Consider the following 23776-nt stretch of genomic DNA (forward strand, 5'->3'; position numbering starts at 1 on the left):
GAGGTGGAGGGAACGAGGAGAAGAGGGAGACCAAATTGGAGGTGGAAAGATGGAGTGAAAAAGATTTTGTGTGATCGGGGCCTGAACATGCAGGAGGGTGAAAGGAGGGCAAGGAATAGAGTGAATTGGAGTGATGTGGTATACCGGGGTTGACGTGCTGTCAGTGGATTGAATCAGGGCATGTGAAGCGTCTGGGGTAAACCATGGAAAGCTGTGTAGGTATGTATATTTGCGTGTGTGGACGTATGTATATACATGTGTATATGGGTGGGTTGGGCCATTTCTTTCGTCTGTCGGAGGTGGAGGGAACGAGGAGAAGAGGGAGACCAAATTGGAGGTGGAAAGATGGAGTGAAAAAGATTTTGTGTGATCGGGGCCTGAACATGCAGGAGGGTGAAAGGAGGGCAAGGAATAGAGTGAATTGGAGCGATGTGGTATACCGGGGTTGACGTGCTGTCAGTGGATTGAATCAGGGCATGTGAAGCGTCTGGGGTAAACCATGGAAAGCTGTGTAGGTATGTATATTTGCGTGTGTGGACGTATGTATATACATGTGTATATGGGTGGGTTGGGCCATTTCTTTCGTCTGTTTCCTTGCGCTACCTCGCAAACGCGGGAGACAGCGACAAAGCAAAAAATATATATATATATATATATATATATATATATATATATATATATATATATTTTTTAACTATTCGCCATTTCCCACGTTAGCGAGGTAGCGTTAAGAACAGAGGTCTGGGCCTTTGAGGGAATATCCTCAGCTGGCCCCCTTCTCTGTTCCTCCTTTTGGAAAATTAAGGAAAAAATGAGAGGGGAGGATTTCCAGCCACCCGCTCCCTTCCCTTTTAGTCGCCTTCTACGACACGCAGGGAAAGAATGAACAGAGAAGGGGTCTAAGTGAGGATTTTGCCTTCTTAAGTGCTCAGTCCTCTGTTCTTGACGCTACCTCGCAAACGCGGGAGACAGCGACAAAAAAAAAAAATATATATACATATTTGCCATTTCCCGCGTAGGCGAGGTAGCGTCAAGAACAGAGGACTGAGCACTTAAGAAGGCAAAATCCTCACTTTGACCCCTTCTCTGTTCATTCTTTCGGGGAGGAGGTGTGACGGACATGGCAAAACAAGCGCGGGCCACACAAAGTGCAGCAAAGGAGTCACTCACTGAACATAGCAAAGTCTATACCACATAGATGGACTTAGCATGAACTATAGGTAATATAGATAAAACCGTTCGCTATAACATGAGGGTGATGGGAGGAGGGACATGGGGGGGGGGATGGAGGTGTGGTGGCCAGGCAGGTAAAGGGAGGTTTGGTGGAGGGAGGGAGGGCCACACCCCCTCCCCCGCCACCTGTTGACCATCCGGGCGCTCGTCATCTGCTTGTTCAGTCATTTACCGTCATCACGCAACATGTGACTTTCTATGTGCCTCCGTTGTCACAGTGCTCTCCCTGGGGACGCGTGTTCTCCCTGCTGACACGTGTTCTCCCTCAAAACGGGTGCCCTCCGTAATGTCAGGCATTCTCCCTGTGACTCATGTTCTCCCTAGCGACAGATGTTCTCCCTACTGACATGTGTTCTCCCTGGGGACACGTGTTCTCCCTCGGAACGGGTGCCCTCCGTACTGTCAGGCGTTCTCCTTGTGAGTTATGTTCTCGCTTGTGACAGATGTTCTCCCTACTGACACGTGTTCTCCCTGGGGACGGGGTATTCTCCCTATTGCCAGATGCTCCCCCTGCTGACACGTGTTCTCCCTACTGACAGGTGTTCTCCCTGCGGATACGTGTTCTCCCTACTGACAGGTGTTCTCCCTGCTGACACGTGTTCTCCCTACTGACAGGTGTTCTCCCTGCTGACACCCCGGGGACAGGGTGTTCTCCTTACTGTCATGTGTTCTCCCTAGTGACAGGTGTTCTCCCTGCTGACAGGTGTTCTCCCTGGGGACGGGGTGTTCTTCCTACTGTCATGTGTTCTCCCTAGTGACACATGTTCTCCCTAAAGACAGATGTTATCCTTGCTCCTGCTGATACATACATAAACAATCGCTTTCCTCTCTTTTTCTTTCTCTTCCCCTTAACCTCTGGTCACTATCACCTCACCATCATTCACTATCACCACACCATCCCTCACTATCACCACCGGCAGCATGATCGGGACCGCCCGGGACTCACGTTGCACCCACCATCTCGAAATGATCACTCATGAGTCATTCCCCCTCACGGATGAGTAAGACTGGTCCCCCACACGCGAGTAAACTACGCTCGCCCTGTGGGATGAGTAAGACTGGACCCCCACACGCGAGTAAACTATGCTCGCCATGTGGGATGAGTAAGACTGGACCCCCACACACACGAGTAAACTACGCTTGCCCTGTGAGGGGAAAACTTATGGTCACTACTTACACTTACAAATTACTTACGATTCCTGCAAGCCCACAGTTACAATTAGTACAGTAAGGAGGCACACATGTAAGGGGAGAAGGGGTGGTGGTTGATGGGGAGAGGAGAGCCACAGGTGTGACCGGCTGTGGTGGCAGGGAGGGCCGGCGTAACTCCGGGACCTCGTCCATATATATATATATATATATATATATATGTAAGAAATAATTTAGAAAACTGAAACTTCTAGCTTGAAATGAAATGAAAAATGAATGTCACATAATGGTTCAACCTCTGGCTATGGAAAAGGGAAATGTATAATTTATTTACACAAACATCAATAGTAGTTTTCATCAATTTAACCACTGTATCATACTGCCTGGTCCACTTCTCTTATCATGAAACTGGAATATTGGCTTATGATGTTTCTCAATTGTCTTCATTACACAAAGTACAACCATATCTTGGATACATGAGGGTAGGTAGTTGGTCATCTGCCATAATAAAGCCTTGACAGACCAAAAGTTTATCTGGACCTCAACTTTTCCAGTACATTCATGAAAAACACCTTTTGCTTTCCATCTCTATCACTTTGAAAAAAATGCTCCCTTTGTTCACATTTTAATGAAAGAATAAACTTCAATGTCTAAGCTACATTCTTTTCCAATTTTACTATTTTCTTGTCAGAGCACCATGTATGAAAACTATCACTCCAGTAACACAACTATAAACATTTACTTCCCCTTTAAAAAAGTTCTGGGGAAGTCAGTCTCGATACACTGCGGGTCACTCTACCACCTGGCGAGGTTTGTGTTGCAATGGTTCTTAATTCACAAAAGTAGTAGCATCACTGGTGGGCGGAAGAACATTCTTGTAACCAAAGCGAGGATCACAGTCCGTGCAACTACTTGTACCATCACGTCCAAGTATGTTCACCTGAAGCAGTTCCATGCACTGCGCCTCAGTGGATGATACATGTGCAGTCTGTCTCGTCACTCAGACATATTAGGTCAATGTTTCCATGCGCGGCACACATGACGCCTTCCACACAAACTGTACCAGATCAGCCAGGCTGTGGGGTCTATGTGGGCTTGAGGGCTGTGGCTTCCTACAACTTGTTCAACCAATGATCCATTCCAGCGGTTTGAACCCAGCCCAGGCTGTGTGGCCTTCAACAACTTAGTCGACTGACAACCCATTCTTGCAGCCTGGGCTTATTCTTAAATCCTTATACACAAGTAGGTAAGCCTCTCAGACTTCCGATGGGCGTGAAAGTAGATTAGCATCATCAGGCCTCAGACGATGCCAAGGACAGAAGGCGATGTTGTTTGATCGGCACCAGGTCGCTACGTCGGCTTCCTCAAGGAAGAAATGTGGTCCTCGGCTTAACTGGGCCTTGTATATCTTGACCCTGTGGGAATTGGTGATCATCAAAACACCACTGGGATGATCTGTAAACATCATCTGTCCCGGCTCCTGACTTCGCTCCTGATAACCGCCTTCAATTTCCTCCGGTAGTTGGAGTGGTATGAATTGATAGTTTGGGTCACCAAGCTCTAGTTACATTAATTCTTTCAGTTTTTCATCGAATTTTCAATAACACTCTCCTGAGTCTGTTCTTATATTCATCACTTGTAACTTTCCACAATGCTAGAAATCCTCTTTATAGTTTGATAAATTCACGCGTGAATTCTTGCGAACACTCCCCACGACTGCTGGTAATACACTATGGATAGAGTTGTGCGCAGGAGGGTGGATGTGCTGGAAATGAGATGTTTGAGGACAATGTGTGGTGTGAGGTGGTTTGATCGAGTAAGTAATGTAAAGGTAAGAGAGATGTGTGGAAATAAAAAGAGCGTGGTTGAGAGAGCAGAAGAGGGTGTTTTGAAATGGTTTGGGCACACAGAGAGAATGAGTGAGGAAAGATTGACCAAGAGGATATATGTGTCGGAGGTGTAGGGAACGAGAAGTGGGAGACCAAATTGGAGGTGGAAAGATGGAGTGAAAAAGATTTTGAGTGATGGGGGCCTGAACATGCAGGAGGGTGAAAGGCGGGCAAGGAATAGAGTGAATTGGATCGATGTGGTATACCGGGGTTGACGTGCTGTCAGTGGATTGAATCAGGGCATGTGAAGCGTCTGGGGTAAACCATGGAAAGTTGTGTGGGGCCTGGATGTGGAAAGGGAGCTGTGGTTTCGGGCATTATTGCATGACAGCTAGAGACTGAGTGTGAACGAATGGGGCCTTTGTTGTCTTTTCCTAGCACTACCTCGCACACATGAGGGGGAGGGGGATGGTATTCCATGTGTGGCGAGGTGGCGATGGGAATGAATAAAGGCAGACAGTGTGAATTGTGTGTATGGGTATATATGTATGTGTCTGTGTGTGTATATATATGTGTACATTGAGATGTATAGGTATGTATATTTGCGGGTGTGGACATGTATGTATATACATGTGTATGTTGGTGGGTTGGGCCATTTCTTTCATCTGTTTCCTTGCGCTACCTCGCAAACGCGGGAGACAGTGACAAAGCAAAATAATAATAATAATAATAATAAATGAGAACTGTCTCAACATGAGATAAAGATAAAAATGTTACTTTTATTAAAGGAGCAAAACAGAACACTCCAGTGTTGTGTGGTCCCTAAATGAATGGAAATATAAAAGCAAGAAAGAAACAGAAACACTTCAAAGGCTAACAGTGGTATAAAGCATGTGAATAACCACAAGAGATTGAAAGAACTTGAAGTATGTTGTCTAGAAAGACTAGAGAAAAATGATAAATGCACGGCAGCAGGTAGAAGGCATAAAAAGTAAAGTTCTAAAATCTCTGGCCTACATGGCTCCCACAGCCTGGCTGGTCAGGTACACTTTGTAGGTAGTTGCCTAGTGCTCACTTAAACTTCAGTACTGTGCATCCTATGGGGTTTCTGATAACTGACAAGATTTTAGGGCACCAGTTGTTGGTGTTCTTTGTACCTCTGGATTTCCAGACTTCCATATCCAATTTAGACCCCGTTCTTGTTTCATCCACTTCTGACAGTTATTTTCTATATGTCCAAACCATTTCAGCACACCTTCAAATCTTGCATTTACACTTTTTTACTACCACACATCTCTCTTACCCTTTCATTACCTCATCAAACCACTTCACACCACTTTTTGTCCTCAAACATTTCATTTCCAACACATCCACCCTCCGCCACACAACCTTGTATATACAGACCATGCCTCACATCGATATAGTAATGTTAGGACTATTATACTTTCAAACATACCCATTTTTGCCTTCTCTGGTTGTTCTCTTTTCATACATTTTTCAGTGCTCCTAGAAACTTCATCACCTCACCCACCCAGTGATTCACTTTTGTTTCAGTAGTTCCATTTGCTTCTATATCCACTCTCAGGTGTATAAAAAAAAAAAAAAATTCATTTCCAATTTTTCTTCATTAGAACTCACCCCAGCTAACCTGTCTCTCAACCGTTAAACCTAATATGCTTGCTTTTGTATTTACCAACAACTTTTTCCCTTGACACATGCTTCCAAACTCAGTCTCCCACTTCAACAGTTTCTCACTCAAATCTGCAACCAGTCCTGTATCACCGCAACTGACTCACTTTTTGGGCACTTTATCTCCTACAGACTGCATATTCACCCCTCTCTCCAAGACAAACATTCACCTTCCTGACTTCCCCATCCATAAACAAATTTTATAACTATGGAAGTTTCTCTCTCATATCTGCCTCTACTGCTGTACATATATATTGAGTGTAGAATTGTCAAAGGCGAGAGTAAATGAAGCAAGGTTAGTGGTTGAGCAGTGAGGTATTTAGGGAAGCAGTTGTGGTATGTTTGAGGGATACATGTGGCAGGTGTTAGGTATGCAGATTACATGGGTTAGTGACAGATGGTTAAAGAAGTAGAATTGCTTGTGAAAGAGAAAAGAGAAGTATTTGAGCAGTATTTATAGGGAAGGAGTGAAAATGATTAGGGGATGCATAAGAGAAAGCAGCAGGAGGTTGTGGAAGATGCAGGGGTTGAGAAAGCGGACAAATGAGAGACGGGTTGGGCAGGTATCAGTAAGCTTTAGGAAGAATAACTTGTTTTTTGAAGGAGGTTGATAATGTATGAAAAACAAACAAATAAGAACATCGGTGAAGGGGGCAAATGGGTAAGTTGTAATAGGTTGTTATGAAGTGAGGAGGAGATGGAGTTGTATATTTTGAAGGACTGTTGAATGTGATTGATGATAGAGGTGCAGATATAGAGGGTGTTTTCGGGGTGTTATGGGAAGTGAAAGTCATGGATTGTGGTTTGGTGAAGAGAAGATTAGTGAAAGCCTTACATAAGATGAAAGGTGGATTGTATTGCAGTTGAATTCCTTAAGAAATGGAGTGATGATGTTGCTGATTGGTAAGGATATTCATTGTATGTATAGATTATGATCAGGTTCTTGAGGATTAGCAGAATGCATGTGAAATAAGGGACAGTGTGACTATGCTGCAATTTGGTGAATGAAATAACATTCAAGTGAGTAAAAGATGTGGTGTGTTTAGTTACCTGGTATTTGTGATAGAGGTATTTACGTAGAGGTATTGGTAAATGTAGGAAACCAAAGATCATTGAAAAAGTACATAACTGGAGGATACAAATAGATACAACAGGTAACATTCCCTGGTTGTTGCTGTAGGTAACACAGAGACAACTGTGGGAAGTTGGAAATCATCTTCAGTATGACTTTCCAACAAAGGAACATATTAAGGAGACAAGCAAGGAATTTTCTTACAAGAGTCACTCGTACATTTTTTGATACTACTACCTTGTTTGTGTTGAAAAAAGGTAATTTTACGAAGGACTTTTCGATTTTTAATCTGTCAAGGGATATCTCAACCATATTAGGGGATAGATCACATGAGAGAGCAACCAAATGGTCTTGATATTAGTAAAGCCCCAGCAGAAATAGGAAATGGTACAGCAGGTACAAGAGGAGAATTAAATGATAAAGCTGTGGTGATATATAAGGAACTTCAGTGGAAAAAAGGGAAGAAATTTGCATAAATCCATGGATTGTTGTGTATGTGAGTTCCCAAACATAGTTACTGAAAATTCAAGAAAAGCAAAAGTGCTTTATTGCAGTAGTCATGGATAGCAGTGTACATTCTGATCAACATGACAGTCCTCAGGCAAAAGTGCTTTATTGCAATAGTTTGAATAACTAAATTCTGAGCATCATGACAGACCTCTTGCGTATTAATTGGAAGATATCCAAATTTGGAACAGTATTCAAACTTCACAGCTGATAGAACTGAAATCAAATGGAGAAATAGCAATAAATGCTGACAGTAAACTAGAAAGAAACAATGAAGGGATGCCTCCAAGAATGAGATGATTGCATCAAGTAGCCATATCAAACATAATAGATGTAATTTCATGCAGACCTCCAGAACCATGCTATCAGCATTCAGTGAAATGCTTCTAAAAGTTAGATATACTGGAAGAGCTGAGTAAACCTAAGCCAACTGTCTCATGGTTTGATGATTTTGACTTTTCGAGTTTATTGAGTTGGAAAAAAGAGGAGCTGCTTATTGTTGAAGATATGAATATGGAACAATGGATTGGCTGGAAAAAAAAAGACTAAATAAGGTAATTAACTTGTAACTCATTCACCAATGTCTTTGTACAGGTAAACCACAAACCAACAGAATGAAGCAGTATGATATACTTAATCGTCATCAAATATATAACCTCATTCTTAAACATTTAAGACACTAATATTGCACATTAGATTGTAATATAGTTGTAACCAAAATATGCAGTCTGGATGAAGATGATATGATTAATGGAGACCAACTAACTGAATGAGTTTCTGAATGACAAATTATAATGGGACATGATAAACCAGATGTCATATAGAAATGGATGAATTATTGCCACAGTATCATACTTATTAGTGCAGCCAAAAATATAATGGAACATGATGGACAGACAGCAAATAGTAATGGATGATTTATTCATACAGTATCACGTAGTGCAACCATGTTCAGTGAGCAAATAAAACTTAACTGGCTGTGGGTTTATATTAAATGAAGAATGAAAATGGAGAATTTCTAATGATGATGTGGATGAACAGAAGAGAATTGACTAAGAAAGGAGTTTATGTGAGAGAAAGACCACATGTAACATGGAGAAATAGAGTTGAAGGGTGTGAAATGTAAGGTCAGGATTAAGTGGATCCTTGAGCCACCCGTCTGAGGGGAGTTCCCAGAAGGAACAGGTAATGAGATATTAAAGAAAAGAAATTGGTGAAGAAATGAAAAATACACAAAAATAATTGACTTATACAGTAGAGAACAAAGTGATAGAAATCATGGAATGGAATTCAGTGTCATTCTCGTACATGACTAAGCTATAAAAGAATAATTGGTATAGAACCCCAAGAAAATATACAAGATGTTTAAGACCAGTGAAAATCCATTTTGAGCTCCAAAGTTTTGGATAAGTTTGACTGAATTTTTCAAGTTTAACAATACAAATGCAGCTTAATGACATTAAGAAAAAAATTTCATTATAGAGGAATAGGTCAGTTTCACAAGAACTCAGCATCCAGACAGATTGGAGTCCCAGCCATCTTCATGAAAAACATAGTGATAACTAGCAAGAATTTTGGTCATTATCCTATTAGCATTAGGATAGATACAAAAATTACAACACTTTGTGTGAAAAACTGCATTAATAGGTTGGCATGCAAAGGTAAATCTCATAAAAGTAATATTTATTTTTGTCTTGTGAGAGCTGATTAAGTTGAAGAGGATGTAGATGACATGCTTGCGAGGGAAGGATAAGGTGTTTCTCTTAAATTTGGATTTTATTTTTTTGGATCAAAAGAATTTTTTTATTGAAAGTCTAAAATACAGTGGTTGACTTCTACACTGAAGGATCTAGATGTAAAATGGATGACTCAAAGGTTCTGTCCTGTCCCCTACATTTTTTTTTTTCCAATGATTTCTTGTCTTCCACAAGTAATCAAATTCACTTGTATGCTGACGACTTTGAGATGATACTTCAGGGAGTAGACAAAATCTAGTTAAGTTTAATACCTACTCACAACTCTCACTTCTCCTTTGACAGTTCTGTAATTCTACCTGTTGATGCAAAGAGCATACTTGTTATTGCTGTAATATTCACTCTTTCTGGGGAAACTCTTTACTATGGGAAGAGCTAAGTCTGCATCTAAGAAACTGGGTGTCCTGTATAGTTGTCAAAACTTCTTTTATTCTGAGCATTTGTTCAGTTTATATGGATGACTGCTCTCACATGTTGGGTGATTCTAGCTCTGCATCCTTACTTGACGGAGTTGAGTCAAAAGTGGTCCGATTTATAAACTTCCAGGCTAACTTGAGGAGGTGAGTCAAAAGTGGTCCGACTTATAAACTCACCTAGGCTAACCTCGAAACTTGACCCTCTTGATCTATGCTGCAGTGTGGGTTCACTTTTCCTCTAGGTATTACTTTGGTTTTTCCTCCAGAGAGCTGGCTGCTTGTGTACCCCCACTACTAGCTAGACCAGGGTGGGCCATTTTGACGACTTTCTTTCCCAACACGTCGAAGCTTTGGAACTCTATATCTTCTCATGCCTTTCACATTGACTAGGGCCTGGCACACTTTAGAGGACATTTTTCATTTCCTCCAAAGTTCGTAATTACTTTCCCTTGTCTCTTCTTCCCTTCATAATCCTATCTGTCATTTATTGTATATATAATAATCTCAGCACCAATTTCTGTGGAAGGGTCCTGATGTTAATCAGGACCTTTCACAAAGCTCCTGCAGCCAAAAGTTACTCTACTTCCATTTGCATGGAAATGTAGACTCCTTTAGAGTTCAAAGTTCTTTGATGTAAATATACTTCCAATGTACAGCCTTGCCATAGGCAACTTTTCTCAATAGCATGACTATGCTGGTAAGATTAGAAATATGTATACATTTCTGGCAAAAGAAAATTGGCCCGCTCCAGTGTTTTTTCACTGAAATGATGAAAAATACTGGGGCAGCTCATGAACATTGCAATTTTTTTTAGGGGGGGGTGTCTTGAGGGGTAGCAACAGTTGTTGGTCAGTCTGCCTAGAGCTATGATTATGGGTCTATGTTTTTTTTTAGCTGTCCCCCTTCATGCGCTTTTTTTAAAATCCTACTCACGTGTGCTTTGTGGTGGGTTTGTGCTGCAATGCCTGGCCCCAAGGACTCGTCTAAAAAGGATAGTACTGCTATTGTATCTTTGTGCAAGGCAGGAAAGTGTGATAAAGAAATAGCTAAAACAGCAGGGCTAGCACAACGAAGGTTTTCATTGACAGTGGTGGCATTAACATTCCAACCCAGAAGAAACAAATTGGATGACCTTGTATCACTTGCCAATGCATTGTGAAGATTATCCTGAAGATTATCCATCGTTAGGTAGACAAGAATCCATGTATTTTAGCACAGCAGTTAAAGGAAGGCAACCCTAGGCTTCTTGGTCATGTGTCTGTATGTACATAGTATTCGTAGCTGGCTTCACGATGACTTGAAACTCGAGAGGTGCCAGCACAAGAACTGGTATTTGTCAAGAAATAATTGCAATGGGATGATGACAAGTGGAAGTGTTAATGTTTGGTGAAGCTACATTTGATATTACTAGCACCCATAGTGGCAAAGTGTACCGGAGGCCAGATAGTGACCCTAAGTACGGTAGAACAGCTGTATAATTTCCAGACTCACAAACGGTTTTGGGGGCTTTTGGTTGCAGTTATATTGAGTCTTGTGTTTTCACCTCAAAATGTGACTATGAATCAGAATCGATACCTGGAATCATGTTTTAGGGGTATGAGACAAATGGTCAAAAAATACTGGTGGAGGTCCTGTCACAGCAACTTGTACTGCCAGGACTGTATATTTCTTACATATTGGCCAATTCCCACTGTAGTGAGATAGTTTCAAGAACAGGTGACTGAACCTTCAAAGGGAAAATCCTCATTGGCCCACTTCTCTATCCCTTCATTTGGAAAACTGGAATAGGAAGGAAGGATTTCCAGCCTCCCCTTAGTTGCCTTCTATGACACGCAGGGAATACATGGGTAGAATTCTTTCAATCCTATCCCAAGGGAAAATTGTGTGAAAGGAGAAAGTGGAGAGTAAATGTGAATAAGAGTAGGTGGAGGGACAGGTTAATTGGGAGATAAGTATGAATGGAGAAAAATTGGACGAAGGGTAGTGTTTTAGATATCTGGGAATGGACCTAGCAGCGAATGGAACCATGGAAGTGGAAGTGAGTCGCAAGGTGGGGGAGGGGTGCGAAGGTTCTGGGAGTGCCGAAGAATGTGTGGAAGGAGAGAATGTTATCTCAAAGAGCAAAAATTGGTATGTTTGAAGGAATAGCAGTTCCAACAGTTTTATGTGGTTGCAAGGCATGGGCTGTAGATAGGGGTGTGTGGAGGAGGTTGGATGTGTTGGAAAATTAAATTTTTGAGGACAGTATGTGGTGTGAGTTGGTTTGATCGAGTAAGAATGAAAGGGTAAGAGAGATATTTGGAAATTTAAATGGTGTGGTTGAGAGAGCAAAAGAGGGTATTTTGAAATGGTTTGAACATATGGAGAGAATGAGTGAGGAAAGATTGACAAAGAGGAGAGAACGAGTGAGGAAAGATTGACAAAGAGGATATATGTGTCAGAGGTGAAGGGAACAAGGAGAAGCAGGAGACCACATTGGAGGTGGAAGGATGGAGTGAAAAAGATTTAGAGTGAACAGGGCCTGAACATACAAGAGGGTGAAAGGTGGGCAAGGAATAGAGTGAATTGGAACGATGTGGTATACCGGGGTGGACATGCTGTCAATGGACTGAACCAGGGCAAGTGAAACGTCTGTGGTAAACCATGGAAAGGTCTGTGGGCCCTGGATGTGGATAGGAATCTGTGGCTGTGGTGCATTACACATTATAGCTAGAGACTGAGTGTGAATGCATATGGCCTTTTTTTTGCGTTTCCTTGGCGCTGCCTTGCTGGAGGGGGGCGGAATGCTGTTTCCTGTGTGGTGGGGTGACGACGGGAGTGGATGAAGGCAGCAGGTATGAATATATACTTGTGTATATATGTATATGTCTGTGTATGTATATATATTTATGCGTTTAAATGTATATGTGCGTGTATGGGCATTTATGTACGTGTATATGTGCGGTTGAGCCATTCTTCGTCTGTTTCCTTGCGCTGCTTCACTGATGTAAGAAACAGCAGTTAAGCATAATAAGTATGAATATATATATATTTATTATTATTATTATTATTATTATACTTTGTCGCTGTCTCCCGTGTTAGCGAGGTAGCGCAAGGAAACAGACGAAAGAATGGCCCAACCCACCCACATACACATGTATATACATACACACCCACACATGCACTTATACAGACCTTACTTACTCGATCAAACCACCTCACACCACACATTGTCCTCAAACATCTAATTTCTAGCACATCCACCCTCCTGCGCACAACTCTATCCATAGCCCACGCCTCGCAACCATACAACATTGTTGGAACCACTATTCCTTCAAACATACCCATTTTTGTTTTCCGAGATAATGTTCTTGACTTCCACACATTCTTCAAGGCTCCCAGGATTTTCGCCCCCTCCCCCACCCTATGATTCACATCTGCTTCCATGGTTCCATCCGCTGCCAGATCCACTCCCAGATATCTAAAACACTTTACTTCCTCCAGTTTTTCTCCATTCAAACTTACCTCCCAATTGACTTGACCCTCAACCCTACTGTACCTTGCTCTTATTCACATTTGCTCTTAACTTTCTTCTTTCACACACTTTACCAAACTCAGGCAAGTGTTTTGGGAGCAGCTAAATGAGTGTGTTAGTGGTTTTGATGCACAAGACCAGGTTATAGTGATGGGTGATTTGAATGCAAAGGTGAGTAATGTGGCAGTTGAGGGAATAATTGGTATACATGGGGTGTTCAGTGTTGTAAATGGAAATGGTGAAGAGCTTGTAGATTTATGTGCTGAAAAAGGACTGGTGATTGGGAATACTTGGTTTAAAAAGCTAGATATACATGACTGGTGATTGGGAATACTTGGTTTAAAAAGCTAGATATACATAAGTAAATTTTAGGGAGAATAAAAAGATGTTCTGGAAGGAGGTAAATAGGGTGCGTAAGACAAGGGAGCAAATGGGAACTTCAGTGAAGGGCGTAAATGGGGAGGTGATAACAAGTAGTGGTGATGTGAGAAGGAGATGGAATGAGTATTTTGAAGGTTTGTTGAATGTGTCTGATGACAGAGTGTTTGGGTCGAGGTGGTGTGCAAAGTGAGAGGGTTAGGGAAAATGATTTGGTAAACAGAGAAGAGGTAGTAAAAGCTTTGCGGAAGATGAAAGCCGGCAAGGCAGCAGGTTTGGATGGTATTGCAGTGGAATTTATTAAAAAAGGGGGTGACTGTATTGTTGACTGGTTGGTAAGGTTATTTAATGTATGTATGACTCATGGTGAGGTGCCTGAGGATTGGCGGAATGCGTGCATAGTGCCATTGTACAAAGGCAAAGGGGATAAGAGTGAGTGCTCAAATTACAGAGGTATAAGTTTGTTGAGTATTCCTGGTAAATTATATGGGAGGGTATTGATTGAGAGGGTGAAGGCATGTACAGAGCATCAGATTGGGGAAGAGCAGTGTGGTTTCAGAAGTGGTAGAGGATGTGTGGATCAGGTGTTTGCTTTGAAGAATGTATGTGAGAAATACTTAGAAAAGCAAATGGATTTGTATGTAGCATTTATGGATCTGGAGAAGGCATATGACAGAGTTGATAGAGATGCTCTGTGGAAGGTATTAAGAATATATGGTGTGGGAGGCAAGTTGTTAGAAGCAGTGAAAAGTTTTTATCGAGGATGTAAGGCATGTGTACGTGTAGGAAGAGAGGAAAGTGATTGGTTCTCAGTGAATGTAGGTTTGCGGCAGGGGTGTGTGATGTCTCCATGGTTGTTTAATTTGTTTATGGATGGGGTTGTTAGGGAGGTAAATGCAAGAGTTTTGGAAAGAGGGGCAAGTATGAAGTCTGTTGTGGATGAGAGAGCTTGGGAAGTGAGTCAGTTGTTGTTCGCTGATGATACAGCGCTGGTGGCTGATTCATGTGAGAAACTGCAGAAGCTGGTGACTGAGTTTGGTAAAGTGTGTGAAAGAAGAAAGTTAAGAGTAAATGTGAATAAGAGCAAGGTTATTAGGTACAGTAGGGTTGAGGGTCAAGTCAATTGGGAGGTAAGTTTGAATGAAGAAAAACTGGAGGAAGTAAAGTGTTTTAGATATCTGGGAGTGGACCTGGCAGCGGATGGAACCATGGAAGCGGAAGTGGATCATAGGGTGGGGGAGGGGGCGAAAATCCTGGGAGCCTTGAAGAATGTGTGGAAGTCGAGAACATTATCTCGGAAAGTAAAAATGGGTATGTTTGAAGGAATAGTGGTTCCAACAATGTTGTATGGTTGCGAGGCATGGGCTATGGATAGAGTTGTGTGCAGGAGGATGGATGTGCTGGAAATGAGAAGTTTGAGGACAATGTGTGGTGTGAGGTGGTTTGATCGAGTAAGTAACATAAGGGTAAGAGAGATGTATGGAAATAAAAAGAGCGTGGTTGAGAGAGCAGAAGAGGGTGTTTTGAAATGGTTTGGGCACATGGAGAGAATGAGTGAGGAAAGATTGACCAAGAGGATATATGTGTCGGAGGTGGAGGGAACGAGGAGAAGAGGGAGACCAAATTGGAGGTGGAAAGATGGAGTGAAAAAGATTTTGTGTGATCGGGGCCTGAACATGCAGGAGGGTGAAAGGAGGGCAAGGAATAGAGTGAATTGGATCGATGTGGTATACTGGGGTTGACGTGCTGTCAGTGGATTGAATCACGGCATGTGAAGCGTCTGGGGTAAACCATAGAAAGCTGTGTAGGTTATGTATATTTGCGTGTGTGGATGTATGTATATACATGTGTATGGGGGTGGGTTGGACCATTTCTTTCGTCTGTTTCCTTGCGCTACCTCGCAAACGCGGGAGACAGCGACAAAGCTAAAAATATATATATATATATATATATATATATATATATATATATATATATGTGTGTGTGTGTGGAAGTCGAGAATATTATCTCGGAAAGCAAAAATGGGTATGTTTGAAGGAATAGTGGTTCCAACAATGTTGTATGGTTGCGAGGCTTGGGCTATGGATAGAGTTGTGCGCAGGAGGATGGATTTGCTGGAAATGAGATGTTTGAGGACAATGTGTGGTGTGAGGTGGTTTGATCGAGTGAGTAACGTAAGGGTAAGAGAGATGTGTGGAAATAAAAAGAGCGTGGTTGAGAGAGCAGAAGAGGGTGTTTTGAAGTGGTTTGGGCACATGGAGAGAATGAGTGAGGAAAGATTGACCAAGAGGATATATGTGTCGGAGGTGGAGGGAACGAGGAGAAGAGGGAGACCAAATTGGAGGTGGAAAGATGGAGTGAAAAAGATTTTGTGTGATCGGGGCCTGAACATGCAGGAGGGTGAAAGGAGGGCAAGGAATAGAGTGAATTGGAGCGATGTGGTATACCGGGGTTGACGTGCTGTCAGTGGATTGAATCAAGGCATGTGAAGCGTCTGGGGTAAACCATGGAAAGCTGTGTAGGTATGTATATTTGCGTGTGTGGACGTATGTATATACATGTGTATGGGGGTGGGTTGGGCCATTTCTTTCGTCTGTTTCCTTGCGCTACCTCGCAAACGCGGGAGACAGCGACAAAGCAAAAAAAATAAAATAAAAATATATTTCTATATTTCTATGAGTCAACGGGGAAAATGAAACACGATAAGTTCTCAAGTGCACTTTCGTGTAATAATCACATCATCAGGGGAGACTCAAGAGAGAAATATAAGTCATTTGATATACATCGAAGAGACGAAGCTAGGACGCCATTTGGTAAGCATGTGATTGTCCAAAACATACAACGAGCATTGTATGTTTTGGACATGCTCAATAAAAGCTTTTCTCTGCGTCTTGCAACTTACCTCCCAAACCATATACTCTTAATACCTTCCACAGAGCATCTCTATCATATGCCTTCTCCAGATCAATAAATGTTACATACAAATCCATTTGTTTTTCTAAGTATTTCTCACATACATTCTTCAAAGTAAACACCTGATCCACACATCCTCTACCACCTCTGAAAACACACTTCTCTTCCCCCATTTGATGCTTTGTACATGCCTTTACCCTCTCAATCAATACCCTCCCATATAATTTCCCAGGAATACTCAACAAACTTATACCTGTGTAATTTGAACACTCACATTTATCCTCTTTGCCTTTGTACTCTGGCACTATGCATGCATTTTGTCGATCCTCAGGCACTTCCCCATGAACAATACATACATTGAATATCCTCACGAACCAGTCAACAAACACAGTCATCCCCTTTTTAAATAAATTCCACAGCAATATCATCCAAACCCGCCGCCTTGCCGGCTTTCATCCTCCGCAAAGCTTACACTACCTCTTCTCTGTTACCAAATCATTCTCCCTGACCCTGTCACTTCGCGCACTATCTCTACTAAAACACCCTATAACTGCCCCTCTATCATCGAACACATTCAACAAACCTTCAAAGTACTTGCTGCTTATACCTCTCACCTCACCACTGCTTGTTATTACCTACCCATTACCCCCTTCACTGATGTTCCCATTTGTTCTATTGTCATACGCATTTTATTTACCTCCTTCCAAAACATCTCCTAGAATTTAATGATACTCTCTCACCCCAACTCGCATTTACCCCTTTTCACCTCTTGCCTCTTTCTTTTACACATCTCCCTGTCATTTGCACTATTTCCGTGCAAAAGTCGTCCAAATGCCTCTCTCTTCTCTTTCACTAACAATCTTACTTCTTCATCCCACCACTCACTACCCTTTCTAATCTGCCCACCTCCCACCTTTCTCATGCCACAGGCATTTTGTGCACAAGCCCTCCCTCACTGCTTCCCTAAATACATCCCATTCCTCCCCCACTCCCCTTATGTCATTTGCTCTCACCTTTTTCCATTCTGCACTCAATCTCTCCTGCTACCTCCTCACACAAGTCTCCTTGTCTCCTTTCCAAGCTCACTTACTTGCACCTCTCTGTTCACCCCAACATTCTCTCTTCTTTTCTGAAAACCTCTACATATCTTCACCTTCGCCTCTGCAAGGTAATGATCAGACATCCCTCCAGTTGCCTGTCTCAGCATATTAACATCCAAAAGTCTCTCTTTCAGGCGCCTATCAATTAACACGTAATCCAATAACGCTCTCTGGTCATCTCTTCTTCTTACATATGTATACTTACATATGTATATCTCTCTTTTTTGAACCAGGTATTCCCAGTCACCAGTCCTTTTTCAGCACACAAATCTACAAGCTCTTCATCATTTCCATTTACAGCATTGAACTCCCCATGTACACCAATTATTCCCTCAACTGCCACAATACTCACATTTGCATTCAAATCACCCATCACTATAACTCGGTCTCGTGCATCAAAACTACTAACATGCTCACTCAGCTGCTCCCAGAACACTTGCCTTTCATGATCTTTCTTCTCATGCCCAGGTGCATGGGCACCAATAATCACCCATCTCTCTCCATCCTCTTTCAGTTTTACCCATATCATTCTAGTTTACGTGGTTGGGTTGGGCCATTCTTTCGTGTGTTTCCTTGCGCTACCTCGCTGATGTGGGAGACAGCAATTAAGTATGACAAATAGATGAACACACTATATATATATTAAAAAGAGTGGTTGAGAGAGCAGAAGAGGGGTTATTGAAATGGTTTGGTCACATGGAAAGAATGACAAAGGTTGACAAAGTGGATGTCTGTGTCAGAGGTGGAGGGAACAAAGAGAAGTGGGAGACCAAATTGGAGGTGGAAGGATGGAGTGAAAAAGATTTTGAGCTATTGGGGCCTAACATACAGGAAGGTGAAAGGCATGCAAGGAATAGTGAATTGGAACGATGTGGTATACTGGGGTGGACATGCTGTCAGTGGATTGAACCAGGGCATGTGAAGCATGTTGTAGTGAATGGCAAGAAAAAGGTGCATTACAGATGTAAATACAGTTGCAAATAGAAGAGTAATGGTTCAACAGATCAAAGAGAATATCTCCAAAGACTAAATTATTTATGAGATTCACTGAGCCTTGCGCAGGTAAACCTCAGACTGACAAGGGGGATCAGTACGATAGATCTAATTTTTGCAAATGACATTACTATTTTCAGATGTAGAAGTAATTTTGAGCCTTAATTTGCTTATGGATGGGGTTGTTAGGGAGGTGAATGCAAGAGTTTAAGAGAGAGGGGCAAGTATACAGTCTGTTGCAGATGAGACGGCTTGGGAAGTTAGTCAGCTGTTGTTCGCTGATGTTACAGTGCTGGTGGATGATTCAGGTGAGAAACTGCAGAAGCTGGTGAATGAGTTTGGTAAAGTGTGTGAAAGAAGAAAGCTGAGAGTAAATGTGAATAAGAGCAAGGTTGTTAGGCACAGTAGGGTTGAGGGAGAAGTCAGTTGGGAGGTAAGTTTGAATGGAGAAAAACTAGAGGAAGTGAAGTGTTTTAGATATCTGTGAGTGGATTTGGCAGCAGATGGAGCCATGGAAGTGGAATTGAGTCACAGGGTTGGAGAGGGGGCGAAAGTTCTGGGAGCAATGAAAAATGTGTAGAAGGTGAGAACATTATCTTAGAAAGCAGAAATGGGCATGTTTGAAGGAATAGTGGTTCCAACAATGTCATATGGTTGTGAGGCGTGGGCTATAGATAGGGTTGTGCGGAGGAGGGTGGATGTATTGGAAATGAGATGTTTGAAGACATTATGTGATGTGGTGTGGTTTGATTGAGTAGGTAATGAAAGGGTAAGCGAGATGTGTGGTAATAAAAAGAGTGTGGTTGAGAGAGCAGAATAGGGTGTATTGAAATGGTTTGGTCTCATGGAGAGAATGAGTGAGGAAAGATTGACAAAGAGGATATATGTGTCAGAGGTGGAGGGAACGAGGAGAAGTGGGAGACCAAATTGAAGGTGGAAAGATGGAGTAAAAAATTAAAAAAAAATGAATGTAGATGTAGTAATGATGAAATCCCAAAGAACAAAAAATGAATTATAGAAGAAATCATAATAGAACATGGAAAGCGATCCAGATACTATTCACAAACATAGAATTAGGGAAAAGAGATTGGACTCTTCATTGTAGATGGTTATGAAAATTATTCCAAGGAAATGCAGGATGTTGATTGATCAATATAAATTTGTATACAAATCAGAATGTAAGGAGGGATTGGGAGGTGAACTTATTAGGCATAATGATGAAAAGGTACTCATAGATATAAGAATAACTGTAGATGATTTAATCAGTGAATTGATCAGCTCAGAAGAGATTCGGTTCAGGACCAGATGGACTCCCAGTCACTTTACTCAGAAAGACAAAAACAGGAATTTGTGAAACCAATGTTGTTATTGAGTTAAAGTGTGGTGAAAGCAAGATTGCAGACATTCTTATTTGGCATATGTGATCCATACAAATACCTGAACAGTACATACCAGTTGGCGTTGTCACATGTAATAATAGATTTTGAAAAAGTATGATAATTGGACATGAAAAACCATCTAATCAAGAGCAACTACATAAATGAAGACCAACATTGATTTGTGCTAGGAAAAAATATACAAAACCAGCAAATGACTGAGACATATAAGGAAGAATTGTAAGATGAAAGAGAATAGCTTCAGAGGTTAATTGATTTTTGTGATTCCATGAATCTCGTTCAGGTAAACCTATACTGTTTTTCTGGACTTTGCTAAAGCATTTGACAAAGTAAACTGCAGTTTTTCTAGATAAATTAGCTAAATGTGACATTTATTTCATTTTATACTTAATCGCTGTTTCCCGCATCAGCGAGGTAGCACAAGGAAACAGACAAAGCATGGCCCAACCACTCATATACACATATGTATAAATAAATGCCCATATACACACACATACATATACAAATATAACATGTAAGGTTATATTTCTAACTTACAAAGATCAAAGTAGTATCAAACAGAATCTTGTCTGAGGAGGAGGATGTCTTATCTGGGTTACCACAGGGAATGGTATTACCCTTTGTATTCTTTGTAATAATATCAGACATCAAAAGAGGATGCAAAAGGAGTTGTTCACAATTTACAAATTGGCAGAATTGAACCTGATGTACTTTGATAAAGATGAATTTGAGCAAGTAGGTTATGGAGCAAGAAATACCATATAAAGGCCCAGCATAGAAAGTGATGAAACTGGAATGAATGTGTAAGATATGGGTCTAGTCAGAAATAAAAAACTAGGTTTCAGAGAGCATATCAAAAAGACTATAAGGTGATGAATGGTATGTTTCTGAGAACTCGCATTTTTGATAAGAATGTAATATATGTCTGGCTTAATATCTATGATGCCTGTTCCCTCTGGGTACCCTGTCAAGGTGGGTGGCCACGGTAAAAAAAAGTCTCCTTATCCCAGTTCTTACGTGCCTGCTTCGCATATAACATTTCATGGATTCTACCGCATTTCTTGTCTTCCGGTACTTGTCCCCATGTCACAGGTTGTCTACCTATCATAGCAACCCCTTTAATCATATGATTATACTTTGTAAACTCCCTGGATTGCATTCTTTCCACAAGCCTAAACTGTCTAAAGCTATTATGTTTCACCCACTCTACCACTCCGCAGCTCATTCTCTACCATCTCTGCCATAGCAGATCTTGTATACCTTCTCATTTCTTTCTTCTCCCTACAGCCTGGATTATATATAAGAAGTAAAAGTGATACTGCTGTGTAGTACTGTTATGAACAAAGCTGATAGAAATCAACAAAGTAGGATTCAGAAGCACTTCAGGAACATAATTGAAGGGATGGAACGTTTAAACTACCATGAAAGGCTGAGAGAACTCCAGTGATATATCCTGGAAAGAAGTAGAGAAGGATATATGATGATCTAAGCATTGCAGCAAATTGAAGGTCTAAAAGAAAATATGTTAAACATGAAAGCTTCACGGCAAAGAAGATAACAGTTATGAAGTCTTCATTAGCACTATGAACATATACCATAAATGAGACTGAAATATGACAGAATGACTATTCATTGTGCTGCTAGGAGAAATAAAAAACATTCTTGGAACTGCTGAATCATTAACCAGAATGCTTAACATGTTGAAATCAGCCCCAGATGAACCAAGAACAAATGATTTTTTAATGCAGATGAAAGCTAGCCCAGCCAGTATGGCAGGTGGATAGGTAGATACTTTTTCACTCTCCTCTCAAATATAGAAATAGATGGTTGATATCTCTCAATGTAAAGATGTAACAGCTAACACAACAGTATTTAGGGCAGAAAATGGAAATAGCTGAAGCCTCATTACCTATCAGAAGAAAGTATTTAGTAATGAAAAGTAAGATAGCCTGAGAAAGAAACCGTTGAAGGAAGAGAAGAGAATTGGAAAAAGTAAAGGAATATTGTTAATTAAAAAGAGGATGAAAGATCCTGCAGAAAAAAATTAATGCTGAACTGGAAGAAATTTAATCACGATGCTTAAGAATGAATAAAATATTGAAGAGAAAGCTATCTGTAACATGTAAAAGAATCCAAAATTATTGTTGCTATTTGTGGAAGGTATTAAGAATATATGGTGTGGGAGGCAAGTTGTTAGAAGCAGTGAAAAGTTTTTATCGAGGATGTAAGGCATGTGTACGTGTAGGAAGAGAGGAAAGTGATTGGTTCTCAGTGAATGTAGGTTTGCGGCAGGGGTGTGTGATGTCTCCATGGTTGTTTAATTTGTTTATGGATGGGGTTGTTAGGGAGGTGAATGCAAGAGTTTTGGAAAGAGGGGCAAGTATGAAGTCTGTTGGGGATGAGAGAGCTTGGGAAGTGAGTCAGTTGTTGTTCGCTGATGATACAGCGCTGGTGGCTGATTCATGTAAGAAACTGCAGAAGCTGGTGACTGAGTTTGGTAAAGTGTGTGAAAGAAGAAAGTTAAGAGTAAATGTGAATAAGAGCAAGGTTATTAGGTACAGTAGGGTTGAGGGTCAATTCAATTGGGAGGTGAGTTTGAATGCAGAAAAACTGGAGGAAGTGAAGTGTTTTAGATATCTGGGAGTGGATCTGGCAGCGGATGGAACCATGGAAGCGGAAGTGGATCATAGGGTGGGGGAGGGGGCAAAAATTCTGGGAGCCTTGAAGAATGTGTGGAAGTCGAGAACATTATCTCGGAAAGCAAAAATGGGTATGTTTGAAGGAATAGTGGTTCCAACAATGTTGTATGGTTGCGAGGCGTGGACTATGGATAGAGTTGTGCGCAGGAGGATGGATGTGCTGGAAATGAGATGTTTGAGGACAATGTGTGCTGTGAGGTGGTTTGATCGAGTAAGTAACGTAAGGGTAAGAGAGATGTGTGGAAATAAAAAGAGCGTGGTTGAGAGAGCAGAAGAGGGTGTTTTGAAATGGTTTGGTCACATGGAGAGAATGTGTGAGGAAAGATTGACCAAGAGGATATATGTGTCAGAGGTGGAGGGAACGAGGAGAAGAGGGAGACCAAATTGGAGGTGGAAAGATAGAGTGAAAAAGATTTTGTGTGATCGGGGCCTGAACATGCAGGAGGGTGAAAGGAGGGCAAAGAATAGAGTGAATTGGATCGATGTGGTATACCGGGGTTGACGTGCTGTCAGTGGATTGAATCAAGGCATGTGTATGGGGGTGGGTTGGGCCATTTCTTTCGTCTGTTTCCTTGCGCTACCTCGCAAACGCGGGAGACAGAAAAAAAAAAAAATTGTGAATAAATCTTAGAACAGAAATTGGGCCTGTCAAGACAGTAGCGAAGTATGAGAATAATCCATAGTTCATTTGTGTTGCTAAGGGATGAGTGCAAGTGAACATTTAGCACAAAAATCAGAGAAATATCAGTAGCATGTTACTTAATGATATCGATGAGCATACCATCACTGATTATGTGATACCTGTGAATGATACACAGTAATAGCAGCAATAGATCAGGTGGACTTCCCACAGTGTTATTGAAAGACACAGATCGAAAGGAAAATCATTTATGCTGTTGATGAGACAGTGCTTCGATAAATGTAGAATAGCTAAAGTACATAAAATGGCTCATTTATCACTGATTCACTGGAGGATCAAAGCTTCTATTTTAACAGTAGATTTGTGAGTTTATTTTTTTTATTTTTCCCCATACTTGATTGCCATGTCCTGCGTTAGCAAGGTAATGACAAGAACTAGCCTAGAAAGAATGCATTCGCTCACATTCATTCTCTAGCTGTCATGGGCAGTGTAC

At 41.4% G+C, this 23776-nt stretch overlaps 1 protein-coding gene and 1 long non-coding RNA gene across 48 annotated transcripts in view; both read left to right on the top strand.

Moving 5' to 3' along the window:
* The window catches only part of LOC139751952 (uncharacterized), a 331514-nt gene that overhangs the window by 43655 nt on the left and 264083 nt on the right, over positions 1-23776 (top strand). The window lies entirely within an intron of this gene.
* Positions 1041-3058, top strand: LOC139751958 (uncharacterized). The gene is made up of 2 exons (XR_011713453.1): positions 1041-1695; positions 1811-3058. It is a non-coding gene; the product is annotated as an uncharacterized lncRNA (long non-coding RNA).

This window comes from Panulirus ornatus, chromosome 12, assembly GCF_036320965.1.
Source record: "Panulirus ornatus isolate Po-2019 chromosome 12, ASM3632096v1, whole genome shotgun sequence".
NCBI lineage: Eukaryota > Metazoa > Arthropoda > Malacostraca > Decapoda > Palinuridae > Panulirus > Panulirus ornatus.